This window comes from Amblyomma maculatum, chromosome 1 (genome assembly GCF_055883805.1).
Source record: "Amblyomma maculatum isolate TAMU_Amacu chromosome 1, ASM5588380v1, whole genome shotgun sequence".
NCBI lineage: Eukaryota > Metazoa > Arthropoda > Arachnida > Ixodida > Ixodidae > Amblyomma > Amblyomma maculatum.
The window spans coordinates 124819160-124832583 of record NC_139344.1 but is presented as its reverse complement, the minus strand read 5'-3'; the positions used below and the strand labels follow the sequence as shown (position 1 = coordinate 124832583).

Genomic DNA, 13424 nt, shown 5'->3' with positions numbered 1-13424 from the left:
GGTTTAGTTCGTATCAGGTCGCTCGCAGACGATGTAAAGAAAACATCAGAATTAAGTAGCCGAAACCTTGGCTCCCACCTGCACTCAAAACAGAAGTGCATTGTCAATACCTTGTGGTAATTAATTGATAGCATATAACCTTGTTTACATTTGATTTATTGTATGCGAAAATACAAACAATGCTTTAAAAATGCAAATTGAACACAATGTATTTATCACACACACAGAAAAAAAAAAGCTTCACCACATTCAGTTTATGCGGAAGTCCTCATTCATCGCAGAGTGAGTCCAGGGGGACCTCAGCGATTTGGTCGTTGACAGGTCCATCTTCAGGAAGAGTCTCAGATTCCTCGCGCCAGCCCTCCTGGCTACCAAGCTCAAAATCCGCCAACTCAGGCATCCCACTGAAGTCGGTGCTTTCGCCAGCGAATATGACCTCACCGATCTCACTGTCAAGCTCCTCAGGCTTCTTCGCTTCGGCCGCAGCAATGTCTGTTCCGTGGCGCCCCAACTCAACCTCTGTAAGATGGGCTTCTTGGATTGTGGGAGCATGTGAGTCGTCCGTATTCGGCAAAGCGCCCTGCCCTTGGCGCGGTGCAGACCGCGTCGTAGACCCAACGTCAGCGTTCGTTCCTTGCGCAGTCGTGCTCACATTTACATTGGTGATTTCAGCGAGTGCTCGCCTGGGCCTCTTCTCCTTGCCGTTCTCCATTTGCAACAGTGGGAACTGGAGACAATGATCTAGCTTTCGTTCTCTACTGATCTGTTCGCAGAAGCGCGTGCTGTCGGGTGGCTCTCGCGAACGCGCAAGTCGCGAGGCGCTCGATGATCGCCGGGCCTTTAGCGCGAATGCCACAGCGCTGGACATTTCTACCCAGAGTCTCAAAAGTTCTTAAGGCGGAAAAATTTCTTGCCCCATGAGTTGCGTAGACAGGAGTTGTGAATATTGTGTAGTCACCCTGGCGCGTCCTCACGAAAAATAAACATTAGTAATAAAGATATCATCCACGCCAAGACTAGAACCACTAACCCTCCGTGCCTGATTCGAGCGCGCTAACCACTTTTCGAAAACTTTCTGCGAGCATCTTCCTAATTCTTTTTGTCTAACGTAAGGATGTTGGAGGATGTTTTGGAAATAAAAAAAATAGAAATATAAAAACGAAAAATAAGCATAAAAATTAAAAAAAACATTACACGGAAAATAAAAGACAGTAAAATTCTCAACACGCCTAGAGCTACAATATCAGCAGCTGATGCTTCAACATACCTCCAGTGAAGGTCCTGGAATGCTATGAAATTTTTGCGTTTCGGTGTCCGCCTGTACACTGTGCACTCGCGCAGGATATTTCTTCTTTCACTTTATGTAACTCGATTATCGCACAGTGCTTCTACGTGGGTGTGCCCCATTTCACGAAATGATACAAGGTCAGCATAAATTACAATATGCGATCCTTCAGGTGGCTGACTGCCTCGCTAAAAAAAATCAATGTCTTCAGTATTTCGTCCATTGCTGTAGCCAGCCATGTGCAGTTTCGGAGCCGGCACACTGGAAACGCGCCTAATATATTTTTGAAGCGGAAGATTCAATACGTCAGCCAGCTCGAGCCTTCAGCGTCGGTGTCGGTGGGGGTCTGAAAGAGCGACAATTCGGACCTCTCCTTTCATGTGGGAGGGTGGCATTAGAATCAGCGTGCCATGATATTTAAATTCACGTTATCCCTAGAACACGCAGGCACATTCATACGGCTTAGGTAAAACACAGTTTTATAGGTGGGCTGATAGCCTACGCTATCGAAACATACCCTTTAAAGGCGGAGATTAAATGGGAACAATATTGTTTTTAGGAAAGGTATACCCTACGCTACCCTTGAGCATTTCGCCAGTGTCTGAAACAGCGTCCCGTTGCCTAGCATCCGGTTTCGCCGCTGTTGCAGAGGAACAACGACAAGAAGAAGAGGAAGGATAGAAAAAATCCGCTGGTGATAACAACTTGGTAATTTCCACACTGGTAGAGACGAACGACAACCGCGAGTTGCTCAGACAGAATGCTTTTTTTTTTTTTCTTTTTGCGAAGTTTATTGCCTCAGGGCATAAGAGGAATGTCATGATGGATGACGGATGTGGTCAAATAAATGAAAAAAGGTTGGCTGATGCAATGAAATCGAGGAGTGAACGATGATGCGGTCCCAGTGTCCAAACAGCATATGACTCCGGATTATGGGGGGAGAGGCCAGCTGCCACCAGGTGCCGGATCCGCGTTGGCTTCAACGCTGGGCAATCCCACAGTAGGTAATGGATGTCTGCTTCTATATTTTTAGACTTGCAGATGGGGCACCCAGGGTGTGGATATAAATACCGAAATTGTGGCCACTTTCGGATCACTGCTGGTGTTAGGGCCACCCCAACTCTAATCCTCCGAAGCGCCACCTCCTCTGCACGGGTTAGACCGCGGGGGGGCTTACCGTACACGGAGGTATAAGAGCACGTGTACGGCGCCGGAGGTGCTCCTTTCTTGTTAAAAGCAGGGTGGCATTGTCTAATTTTATGAGGTTTGGCGATGTCGATGTCGAGTTTGATAGGCGGGTTGCAGCATCCACTTGGCTTTGAGCACTTAAAAGGTCACGCGGGGTCCAATCAATACGAATTGGATTTGGTATGCGAGCCGCTAGACTGTGTATGATCTGGCAGATTTCCGGGCTACTACTAACTCGTCTAAGTAGCTTTGTCACCTGGAGGGCATCTGTACGTATGATAATACGGGCCGTGGGAAGCATGGGAATGGCGGTCACAGGGCGAAGCGCCTCTTGCACTGCAAGCAGTTCCGCACAAAAAGAAGATGGAGGTTCCGGTAATTGAAATATTGACGTCTTGTTCAATGAAGATTTGCTAGGATAGTGAACTGCTGTTATCTCTTCACAGGCTTTGATGCTTGCGTCGACGTAAATTATAATGGAACCATGTGGCAAGCGGGCGTCTTGTTCCATAATTCGGTCGCGAAGTGACGACGCCGTTTCCTGTGTTCTTGGTCGGCGTAAATCAGTCGGCTTATTATCGCTCAGCTGTACAAAACGCCAAGGTTGGAGAACTGGCAGTGGCGGTGGTAGTAGTGAATGTTTCGAAGCATAAGCCTTCAGAGCACACGTTGCGTGAGAGAGTGTGGCCTCAAGCTTGCGTGCATCACGTCGTTGCTGCACCAGTTCATCTATTGTGTTTAGTTGTGCGTTTTCTTGGAGTGCCACGATTGGTGTAATGCGAGGGAGGCAGGTGATGACCCTCATTGCCTCTCGATTTATAGCCTCAAGTCGATCCCATTGTGCCCTTGTTAAATAGACAGAAGGCTTGTTCGAACGTTGTGATGGCGGTGTGCCCGGAGTTCGACGTAGAGACAATGTCATACAACTGGAAGCTATTCCTGCAGCGTCTGAATTTAGCGCATTATTTTTATTCGTCTTGTACGCTGCTTGAAGCAACGCCTTCGGAACTTCCACGGAATCGGCCACAAATGACAAACAACTGTCTGCTACGAGAAAAGCGCCAAGTTCAACATCCGGTGCAAGCAGCGAAGCCAGATCATTACACAGACACTACACAGGGCTTCAAGTTTACGTAAAAGCACGCACTGGCTATGAGAGTTTACATACTATCCTCATTTGTCCATTGCTTCCTGAAATACGCCAGGTATGTTCATATAGAACAGAAGCAACGCACCTTCCTTCTCTAGTAGCAGAGCTTGTTGCCATTCGCGATGGTTTGTCTATATTAGCAGACAGCCTATATGCTGCACCCCGACCATTTTGATCTTACAGAATCCAGCAAAGCCGTCCGAGCATTACGGAGTATATCTAATACCTTCGACATCATCAACGATGTTTGCAATATTGTGCAATCATTTCCTTGCCCTGTGAGTGTGGTGTGGGCTCCCTAAACTACGCTCTGTCTCACAGAAACTGATGATGCCTCCTGTTCCCAGAAAGTGACATATCCTCGGCTGATGTTAAAGTTGTCCTCAGGGGAGGCCATAGTGCTTGCGAAAGAATTTTTTCGCCGCTCCACGCGTGCTTTAATTCCACCGTGTGGATCAAACTCCGTGAGGAGTTGACGCTGAGAAGAATCCGCGTGTGTGTTGCTTTAACGCCTGCTGTAAAATATTCTCGGACCACCCAGACTGCTTCCCTGAACTGCCCGTTCTGTCCAGCCCCTGCTATGCAGGCCACAATAGACCACTTCCCAGCAACTTGTCCTGGTTTTCGCGTGGCCCACATGGCACACCTTAGAAGCCACTCTTACCACCCTACCAGACCGCCTGACACTGGGGTATGGATACATGGCTCACACCACCGAGAGCTGTTGGCATTCTTTGGGGGCCACAGGCCTGTATTAATATATTTAAACCCTTATGCCGAAGGGCTAACTTGCGCAATGAAAAAAAAAAAAAAAAAAACAGCCTGCTTCCAGCCCAACACAGCGAGCTTTTCGAACTGAATGCGAACTGATCAAGTTCTGTAACATCGCTCCAGGCAGTTGCGCGGCTGCATTACACAAGTAGAACCGTTAGACGTCATCGACCGCAGTGCGGCGAGTGGGAAAGCATGCTGAGAAGCAGATGTGTTTGAGAGAGAGAGAGAGAGACAGAAATAGAATAGAAAGGCAGGAAGGTTAATCAGGCGATGCCGAGTAGGCTACCCTACACGTGGGGAGGGGAACAAAGGGAGAAAAAAGAAAGAAAGGGTGCGAAGAGAAGGAGTCTATTGTGCAGTTAAAGTCTTGAACTCAACCCCGAATCCTTTAAAAACTTAAGTAGCGCCTTCACTGATTTCCTTTCTGATGAAGGAGTCATCCAAGGGCCCAGAATCTTTTCTTCAGTAAGAGCGCGAGAGTACAAGCAACGAAGTGTAGCAGCAGGAAAGTGCACTCACGCTCAAACTGAGGCCACTCACAAAGTATGTGCGCAATAGTTTCAACACACCCACACTGCTCACACGTTATAGTGTTTCCCATAACGATGAGGTGAAAGCGGTCGTGATTTTTCTGGAAAAGTAGTGGAAGGTTGACGGGGTGATCTTCTTACAGCTCTGCCGTTATGTGAGCTGCAACTTGACCACCAGACTTGCGATTGAGATTAACGGAGAGTCATGGAAGTTTGTTTACAATTGTTTAAATCTTGAAAAACCACAAAAATGCTTCAATGATTCAGAGCCGACAGAATGTATTTGACGCAAAAGTGAAAGAAAGGTTCACTACGTTCACTCTATGCGAAATCCACACTGATCGCAACATTTCAGTCGAATCAAAACAATTTTGCCTTCAAAAGTTTCATCTGCAAGGCGAAAATCTGACTCTCGCACCTACGCTCCTGGATTTCAGTTTTAAAAGGCTAAAAGGCTACAACTGGGGCATCTCACTGAAGTCCAGGCTTTCATCATCGAGAACGATCTCACCAATTTCACAATGAAGTTAACGGGGTTCTTCGAGTTGGTAGCAGGTGCGTCTGTTTAGTGGCCTCCCAACTTAGCCACCACAAGCACCTCGTTTTGGTTGATGGGAACAGGTGAGTCAGCTTGAGTTTGCTCAGCCTGCAGTGCTTGCTGTCGGGAAAAGCGCGCCATCGAGCTGACTTCAAGGCTCCTGTGTCGACGGCTCCGGCTGACGTAGACTTTGATGATGTGCGCAAGTGCCTTCCTGGAACTTGCTTCCACGCCCTCCCTTTCTATTTTGCTCACGGTAGGAATCAAGGGCTATGAACTGGCTTGCGCTCCTCTGAGCTGCACGCAGAAGCACGTGCTGTGGTGTGCATCCCGCGAATGGGCAAGGCGCTCAACGAGCGCAGCCTTTTAGCGCAAATGCCACAGCGGGAAACGTAAAAAAAAGGCCGTGGCTTAGCTCAGCTAAGCCAGGATTTACGTAGCGAAAGCATTTATGTTGCCGCTGGGCTGCCTACTCCTCTTCAATCGAATCTGATCCAATCCAATTGGGTGTAATCCAAACCAATCCAGTCTACTATAATCCAATACAAACCAATCCAGTCTAATCAAATCCAGTCCAATCAACTGCAGTACATTCCAGTCAAACACATTCAATTCCAATGCAATTCAATCCAACACATACAATTCAATCCAAACCTGTCCAATCCAAATCACTACATTCAAGTCTAATCGAATCCAGTCCAATCTAATCTAGTCCAATACAATCCTGTCCAATGCTGAGTACATGCTCGCCCGAAATTAGCCGCTGACTAGCCTATTATCATCACAACTATCATTCTCAAGAAGGAGAATTAAGAGTCGCTACTCCTATACCGCGCGTAACGTTATCACGCGCGGTTATGTGCAGAAAGGGCTATGTGCACAGACTATTTACAAAGCATTCAGCCGTTGCTGAGCTGCACAACAGAAAACACAACCAAAAGGCAGGCAAAGATAAATACCGTGTCACCAGCGGAAACCAGTCAGGCTGGAAAAAAAAATCCTGGCGGGGTGTAGTTGGTTAAAGCTCTCGGTTGGGGTTGCGAGGGATGGAGGTTCGAATCAAGGTGGAGGCTATTACCTTGTTTTGATGAGGAGACCGGCTCAACATAAAATTAGCTGTCTTGATTGCAGGTCCATGCTATTCTGGTTTTCTAACTATGTTGTTACTACACTAAAGACGAGACATCTTCCCCTTCTGGTTGCTTCTTGATTGCCAGATGCCGCGGCGAGTGCGCCGCGGGGGGGGGGGGGGGGGGGGCAAGAGCGGAAAGCAAGGGAGGAGGAGGAGGAGGAAAGGAGGGTGGATGGCAGGGATCGTACACAGCAAACCGAGGGTCAGCTAACTAAGAAAGACCCCAAAAGGAGGGAACCGGGAGATTTCTGGGTGCAGCGGCAGCACTGCAACTAAAGGCCGCAGTCAGGAAAATAGCAGCATGTGGTCGCAATAAATTCTGCTGAACGTGACCAGAAGAGAGGCCGGTAAAAGCGTAAGAAAGAAGTTATCAAAAGAAAGACAAGCGCCAAAATTGGGGGTGGGAACTGAAGTTTTTCTATCCCAGAACACAAAGTGTGTTTCATGAAGCCGTTAACGCTTTTCGGTCAGGGTTAAGACACACTCACGAAGTACAGCGACAAAAGAAAGGTGACGAGCACGCAACCAGGACCAGGCGTCTCGTCCTGGTGGAACTTCCTTCTCATGCTCCTGGTTTTCGTCACTGTTGCGCTACCGAACTACCACATTTTGCAACACAGCGATCCGCATGTCGGCTTCACCTTGAGTCAACGATGCGGCCTTGACAAGGTCTGAGTTCTTCGTACGGCGTTCTAAAATGCACTTCAGCTTGCAGTGTTTGTTTCATAGGAACACATACAAACGGCACTGGAAAGGGCTGTTTGATAGCCCTCTGTATAGTAGCCTGCCAACTTGACTCCCTCGCTTCCTTACAGAAACAGTAAAGGGCAAGAAAGAGAATCAGAAGAACGGAAAGTCAGGGAGGTTAGCTAGGGAAAAAGAGTGCAAAGAAACAGGAGCCTGTAACCCTCAACTTTAGTCTGACTTTTGACATGGCGAGAGTTAAACGCAAAAGAGTGGAGCTGAACTTAGGCGCGAAGCGGGAAATCTGTGAATACAAGCGGCAAAAGCCATCTCAGTCAATCCAAGCCACGAAAGACCGGACCGAAGTTCAACTAGGCCTCAGCCTCGCCAGGTCGACGGTATACCATCTATATATACTGCAGGACTCCGATAAATGACTCAACGTCGGCATTGCAGCGAAAGCCACAGTCCGACAGCGCCAAGCACAGTTCGAAGAAATGGAGTCAGCCTTGTTAATGTGGTTCGGGAATGTGTACGCGAATGGTGCTGTCGTGAGCGACGAAATGCTTCAAAAGAAGGCTCGCTGCCTCGGCAACATTATGAGTGCTTCTGCTCCTCCGTCTTGATAGGTTTTACCTGTGATGACTTACGGAATTTTTGTTCAGTAAAACAGGGGGATGTTTACTGAGAAATATTCTACGCTCTGTCTAGGCGTTACTGACTTCAGCTGCTCAAGAGGATGGCTGACAAGGTTTAAGGACAGACATGACGTTTCGGATCGACGGATCTATGGAGAAGAGGGTAGCATCGACATCTCGGCTGTGTTTATATACCCAAATTAATTAAAACAGCAGCCATTAATTATTAATTTTTTTCAACTATATACTTTTCGTTTTTATTCATGACTCGTTATTATGGATGACTCGCTTTATGGACAGCTTTGGTCGGAAACCAAAGCGTCCGTACTAACGAGGCACGAATGTATTCCTATTTTTTTTCCTATTTTAATGTATTCTGTCGCAAAACAATGTACAGTGTATTAAAAAAAATGCTCGGCAATCATCCATTTTTTTTTTCGAATTAAGAAAAAGAGCAAGGATGGAAGCTTGGGCGATTTGGTGTCGGCTTTCTTGCCTGACAGCGCTAAACAGGCAGGGACACAGCCAGATATACTGGACGGGCGATAAAAAAAAGCGCCCGTCCCGTGTGTCTAGCTGTGTCCCTGTCGGTTTAGTGCTATGTGGCAAGAAAAGAAAAAGAGCATATCGTCATTGTTGTCGTCGTCACTAGGGTCAACAGCATTTGGCTTTTCAGTTTAGAGTAAGAACTGGCTTGTTTTATTTTTAATATGAATCTTATTCACGTGGGTCAGATCATAGAGTTCCTTACACTAACTAGAGGGAAAGCTGAGGGCGCTGCACTTCAGCCACCATGGGCGCGCTAAGAATCATGGGCCGGTGTGCTACTTGTTGCGGGACAGTCGGTTTTTCTCGGGTACGTGGAGTGGCGTTACTGCGATGTTTCTTTTTCGTCATCATCATCATTTGAAGGTGCGTACATAGACCACGAAAACCATAGTAGCGAAGGCGCAAAAGCAGACGTCGCCAATAAATGGTTTTTAGTCCCGAAATGCCACTAAAAACTTCCTTAAGTGATTGCACACCCATAAATATTTTCACAACGTTTTTTTTATTTCAAACTTTGCTTATTAAGTGCGAAATATTGGTATTTGTGCTACTCGAAACTAAGCCAATAGGAGAAAGAGCCATCGCTTATATTAGATACATATCACATCAACATGCTGTTTCTCTCTCTTTTTGCAAGTTATAGTCACAATATTCAATATTAGGACATTATTTACGGTAGAACAACGTTTATCTTTGCATTAGTTTTGGCCAAAAGTTGTAGTTCTGCACTCGGTTGCTCTCCAGCCCATGATGCTTTGAGCGCCTATGGTGGCTGAACTGGCCATCTGGAAACTCCATGTAAACTCCCATAGACGGCAGCACAGCTTTCCCTCTAGGTAAGAATAAGAAACTGTATGGGTCAGTTGGGTTAAACTCTTTGTATTGCATTATGGGCCTATGCGTAGTAACGTTGTACCCATATAGGCCTTAGATTGAAAGCGACCACAAAAGGGTAGGCGAGGAGGGGAAGAGGATTGCCATTTTAGTGCAGAGTTGGACATGTAGTGTCCAGAGTTTTTCTGCTTTTATCCTGGATATTAATTGTTGTATGAAATTTATGAGTAAAATACAGCCTTCATACGACAAAATTCTGGCTAGCCTATATACCCTAGCATTACCGAGAAATGTATATTACTTTAAGTTGCGGTTTAATTTAATGATTTTTTTTTTGAGGTCGAGCACCCGACCTCAACCTCACATTTTGAGTTTGAGGTGAGGTTGAGTGAGGTCGCCAATGGTCACCTGAAAAGTGAGGTGAGGTCGCCTGGGGGACCTCAACCTGAATTGATGAGGTTGAGGTTGAGTGAGGTCGCCAAATAGTTTTTGAGTTTGAGGTGAGGTCGAGGTTTTTGAGGTCAAATGCCCACCTCTGCATGCGAGCAACCAAAATTACATTTTCTGCTTTTATGGTTAACCCGGCGTTACGCAACTGGCTTAGCGCTCTCCTGAAATTGGAAATATGGTCTTCCCAGGAGTCAGAAAAGACAGCCACATCATCGAGATATGGGACAGCAAACTCGTACATGTCCTTGAGGGCGATGTCCACTAACTTAAAAAAGCTAAATGGCGCATTTTTCAGCCCGAAACTCAGAACTAGAGCCCCACAGGCGAAATGAATGCCGCATATCGGCGTGCATTCTCCGAGAGCGTAACCTGCCAATAGCCCTTTACCAGGTCCAGTGTGGATATGTACTGGGCAGCGCTTACGGTCTCTATCCTCTCTATATTCGGGATTGGATACAGCTGGTCTTTAATTATGGCGTTAAGCTTTCGGTAATCCACGCAGGGCCAAGGATCATTTCCCGGTGCCTCTACAAGGATCAAAGCAGAGGTGTAGTCGCTTTCCGCTGGTTCTATAACGCCCAATTCTAACATGTGTTTGATCTCGGCCTCAATTATCTCTTTTTGTCTAGGTGAAACCCTGTAAGCCTTCAATCTTACTGGCTCGGTAGAGGTTAGTTCTATCTCCTGTGTGAGGAGGTCTGTCTTTCCTTGCCGGCCACTAAAACTGTCCTGGAATTAGCAAAGCAGCTGCTTTAGTTGCTGTAGTTGAGTTGGCTCTAGAACCTTTGTGCTCGCGGAACGAGCCACGAGATCGTTTATGCTGTTAGAATGTTTGTTGTCATTTCCGTTCCACTCGGGAGTTTCGGCTAGTACCTCCTCCGGTATGTTTATAGCCATGTTTGCCACCCCGCTCCTTTCAAGATAGGGCTTCATTAGATTGCAGTGGTATACCTTTATCTGCTGGCCTCTCCCCGGCATCTTCAAAGTGTAGTTGGTTTCAGAGAGACGATCTACAACTTCTACAGGTCCGACTTAATGAACTTCTACCTTGTTTTTTCGCGAAGGCTTGAGAATGAGCACCTTATCCCCTACCTTAAAATTTCTCACTCTAGCGTTCTGGTCGTAGTAAAACTTGGCAGTTTCCTGAGCCATTTTCAGGTTCTCGTCCACTAGTTCTCGCGTGGTGTTGAGACCATTTAACAGCTGCAGCACGTACTCTACGACTGGCTGACTTTCGCCCGTCCATTCTCACATCTCCCTTAGCAAACTAAGCGCAGAACGGAGAGCCCTTCCGTACACTAGTTCGGCGGGGGTGAAACCTGTGGCTTCATGTGGAACCATTCTCAGGGAGAAAAGCGTTGGTGGGAGACAACTTTCCCAGTCATCCTTGTGCTCGTAGCATGTAGCTTGCAGCCCTCTTTTAAACATTAAATGCCACTTTTCTACGCTATTGGACTGAGGGTGATAGACCGAACTATGTATGAACTTCACGCCACACCTATGCAAAAACGTGGTCGTCAGTGCGCTCGTGAGAACTGTCCCCTGGTCAGCTTGAATTTCTGCTGCGAAGACAATTTGGGCGAAAACTCAAAGGAGTGCATTGACTATCTCCGCTGAGCTAAGTTCCCTCAGAGGTACCGCTTCCGGAAACTTTGTAGCGGGGCAGATCATAGGGAGGACGTACTTATATCCTGACTTGGTTCTAGGCAGTGGTCCCACTGTGTCAATGACCAGTTGACGGAACGGTTCTGAAATCAGCGGAACTAGCTTTAGAGGTGCCTTCCATTTCTCACCTGGCTTTCCTGTGCGCTGACAAGCGTCGCACGATTGAACGTAGCGTTTAGCGTCCTTGAAACAGCCTGGCCAGTAATATTCTCCAAGCAGCCTTTCCTTTGTTTTGTTCACGCCTAAGTGCCCTGACCAATTGTTACCGTGGCAAAGACTCAGTAGGTCAGAGCGATACTTTTCAGGGACAACCAGCTGGTCTAGTGTTCTACCCTTTTTGTCTTTGTAGTGCCGATACAGCAGTCCGCCCTTGTGATGTATTGTCACATTTCGCCTAGCGATGCCTTCACGAGCTGTAAAGTGCCACTTTAACAGGCTGGGGTTCAGTTCCTGTTCTGCTTTTAACGAATCTTGTCGACGCGCAGCAGGCGGTCCATGCACGGAGAGGTTGGCTGCAACACGGAACCCGTACTGCATTCTTCCTGAATGCGGCCACTCGTTATCCTTTCTTTGACCTCTGGTTCGGATCGCCCCTTGTCTGCACGAACTGCAACTGGTTCGTTTGGTTCCTGATTATCGGGAATGTCATTCCCCTGGCTAGACGTCTCTGATGCCTGGTGGTATGTAAGCTTGGTGGCTAGCTCGCGCGAGTTTGATCTCCTCAGGGCTTTTACTGTTCCCTCTGCTAGCTTCTGACCCCGTTCATGCAGCAACTGATTCTACCTAGTCGAAAATAGGCACAGGCACTGTAATGAAACCGCGCGCGAGAAAGCGGCTTCTGTCACTAACTCTCCGAACGGGCCGAAAATCACTACCCTTGTCATCGGAAGGCACAGACTTTGATGTTTTAGCACCTGCTCTATCCATGCCACCTCCCCAGTCAAGTCTTCCTATTTATCATAGGAAGGATGAACAATGTCTATTGTGGCCAGGACTCTGCACGGTTTCCATTTACTTTGAGCTCGTGAATGTATGGCTGTAGGAGCTCCAAATTTTCATCACTGTCATCTGCGTATGAAAAGGCTACCCGCGGCTTTTTGCACCTTGCAGCAATGTGTCCGGTCTCCTGACAGTTGAAACAACAAAACGGTTTTCTGGTTTCGAACTCTTGTCAGCGATTTCTGCGCTTCGGTCTGCCTAGAACCACCCTCAGTTCTTTCCGTGACCTGTTTTGCTCCTTCCACGGGCTGGGGTTTCTATATTGTGCGTTTTTCGGCACAAAACGCTTCCTCATGCCGAAACTGTTCTTTTCAGGCCCGCCTATATCGGAGCCTAACCTCCTCCGCGCCGTTTATTTGTCCGCTAACTCTGCGGCTTTCTCTACTTTTCTCACTTCCTCCTTGTCTTGAATCCAGAGCTTAACTGATTCGGGGATGCTGTTTTAGAATTGCTCTGGGCCTACACACTACACGACCTTATCTTTACTTTCGTACGCATACGCGCCCTTCAAACATTCTTTAAGGTTGGCCTTCAAACTGCATGCAAAGTCTGCATAGCTCTCGCCACATTTCTTACTGGCGCCTCTGAACCGCTGACGGAATTCTTCTGCCGACAAATGGTACCTTCTGAGCAGGCTAGCCTTCACTTTCTCGTAGTCATCGGCCTCGTCCGCATCCAGCCTCGCGACTATGGCAGCCGCCTCACAGGGCAACACCATCATTAGCTTCTCTGGCCATGACTTCTTAGCGTATCCCTTTTTATCACACGCCCTTTCAAAATTAACGAGATACAACCCAAGGTCTTCGCCCACTTTGTACGGCTGCATCTGAATTTTTCGTCCCGTTTGATACGCTTCCGATTCGCTTGCTTTCTTTGGAGTCGCGCCTCTCGACCGTTCAAATTCTGGTTTCTTCTCGTCAAATGCGAGCTGCAACCTTTTTAGCTCCCGCTCTTCGGCTTCTGCCGCTAATTCTAGCTGCGATATTCTGTTCCCTTCAGCTTCCTCTT

The 13424-nt window shown here is 47.4% G+C and overlaps 1 pseudogene; it reads right to left on the bottom strand.

The window, feature by feature from the left end:
- Positions 1 to 268: 268 nt before the first annotated feature.
- LOC146203851 (uncharacterized) lies at positions 269 to 13134 on the bottom strand (annotated as a pseudogene).
- Positions 13135 to 13424: the final 290 nt, after the last annotated feature.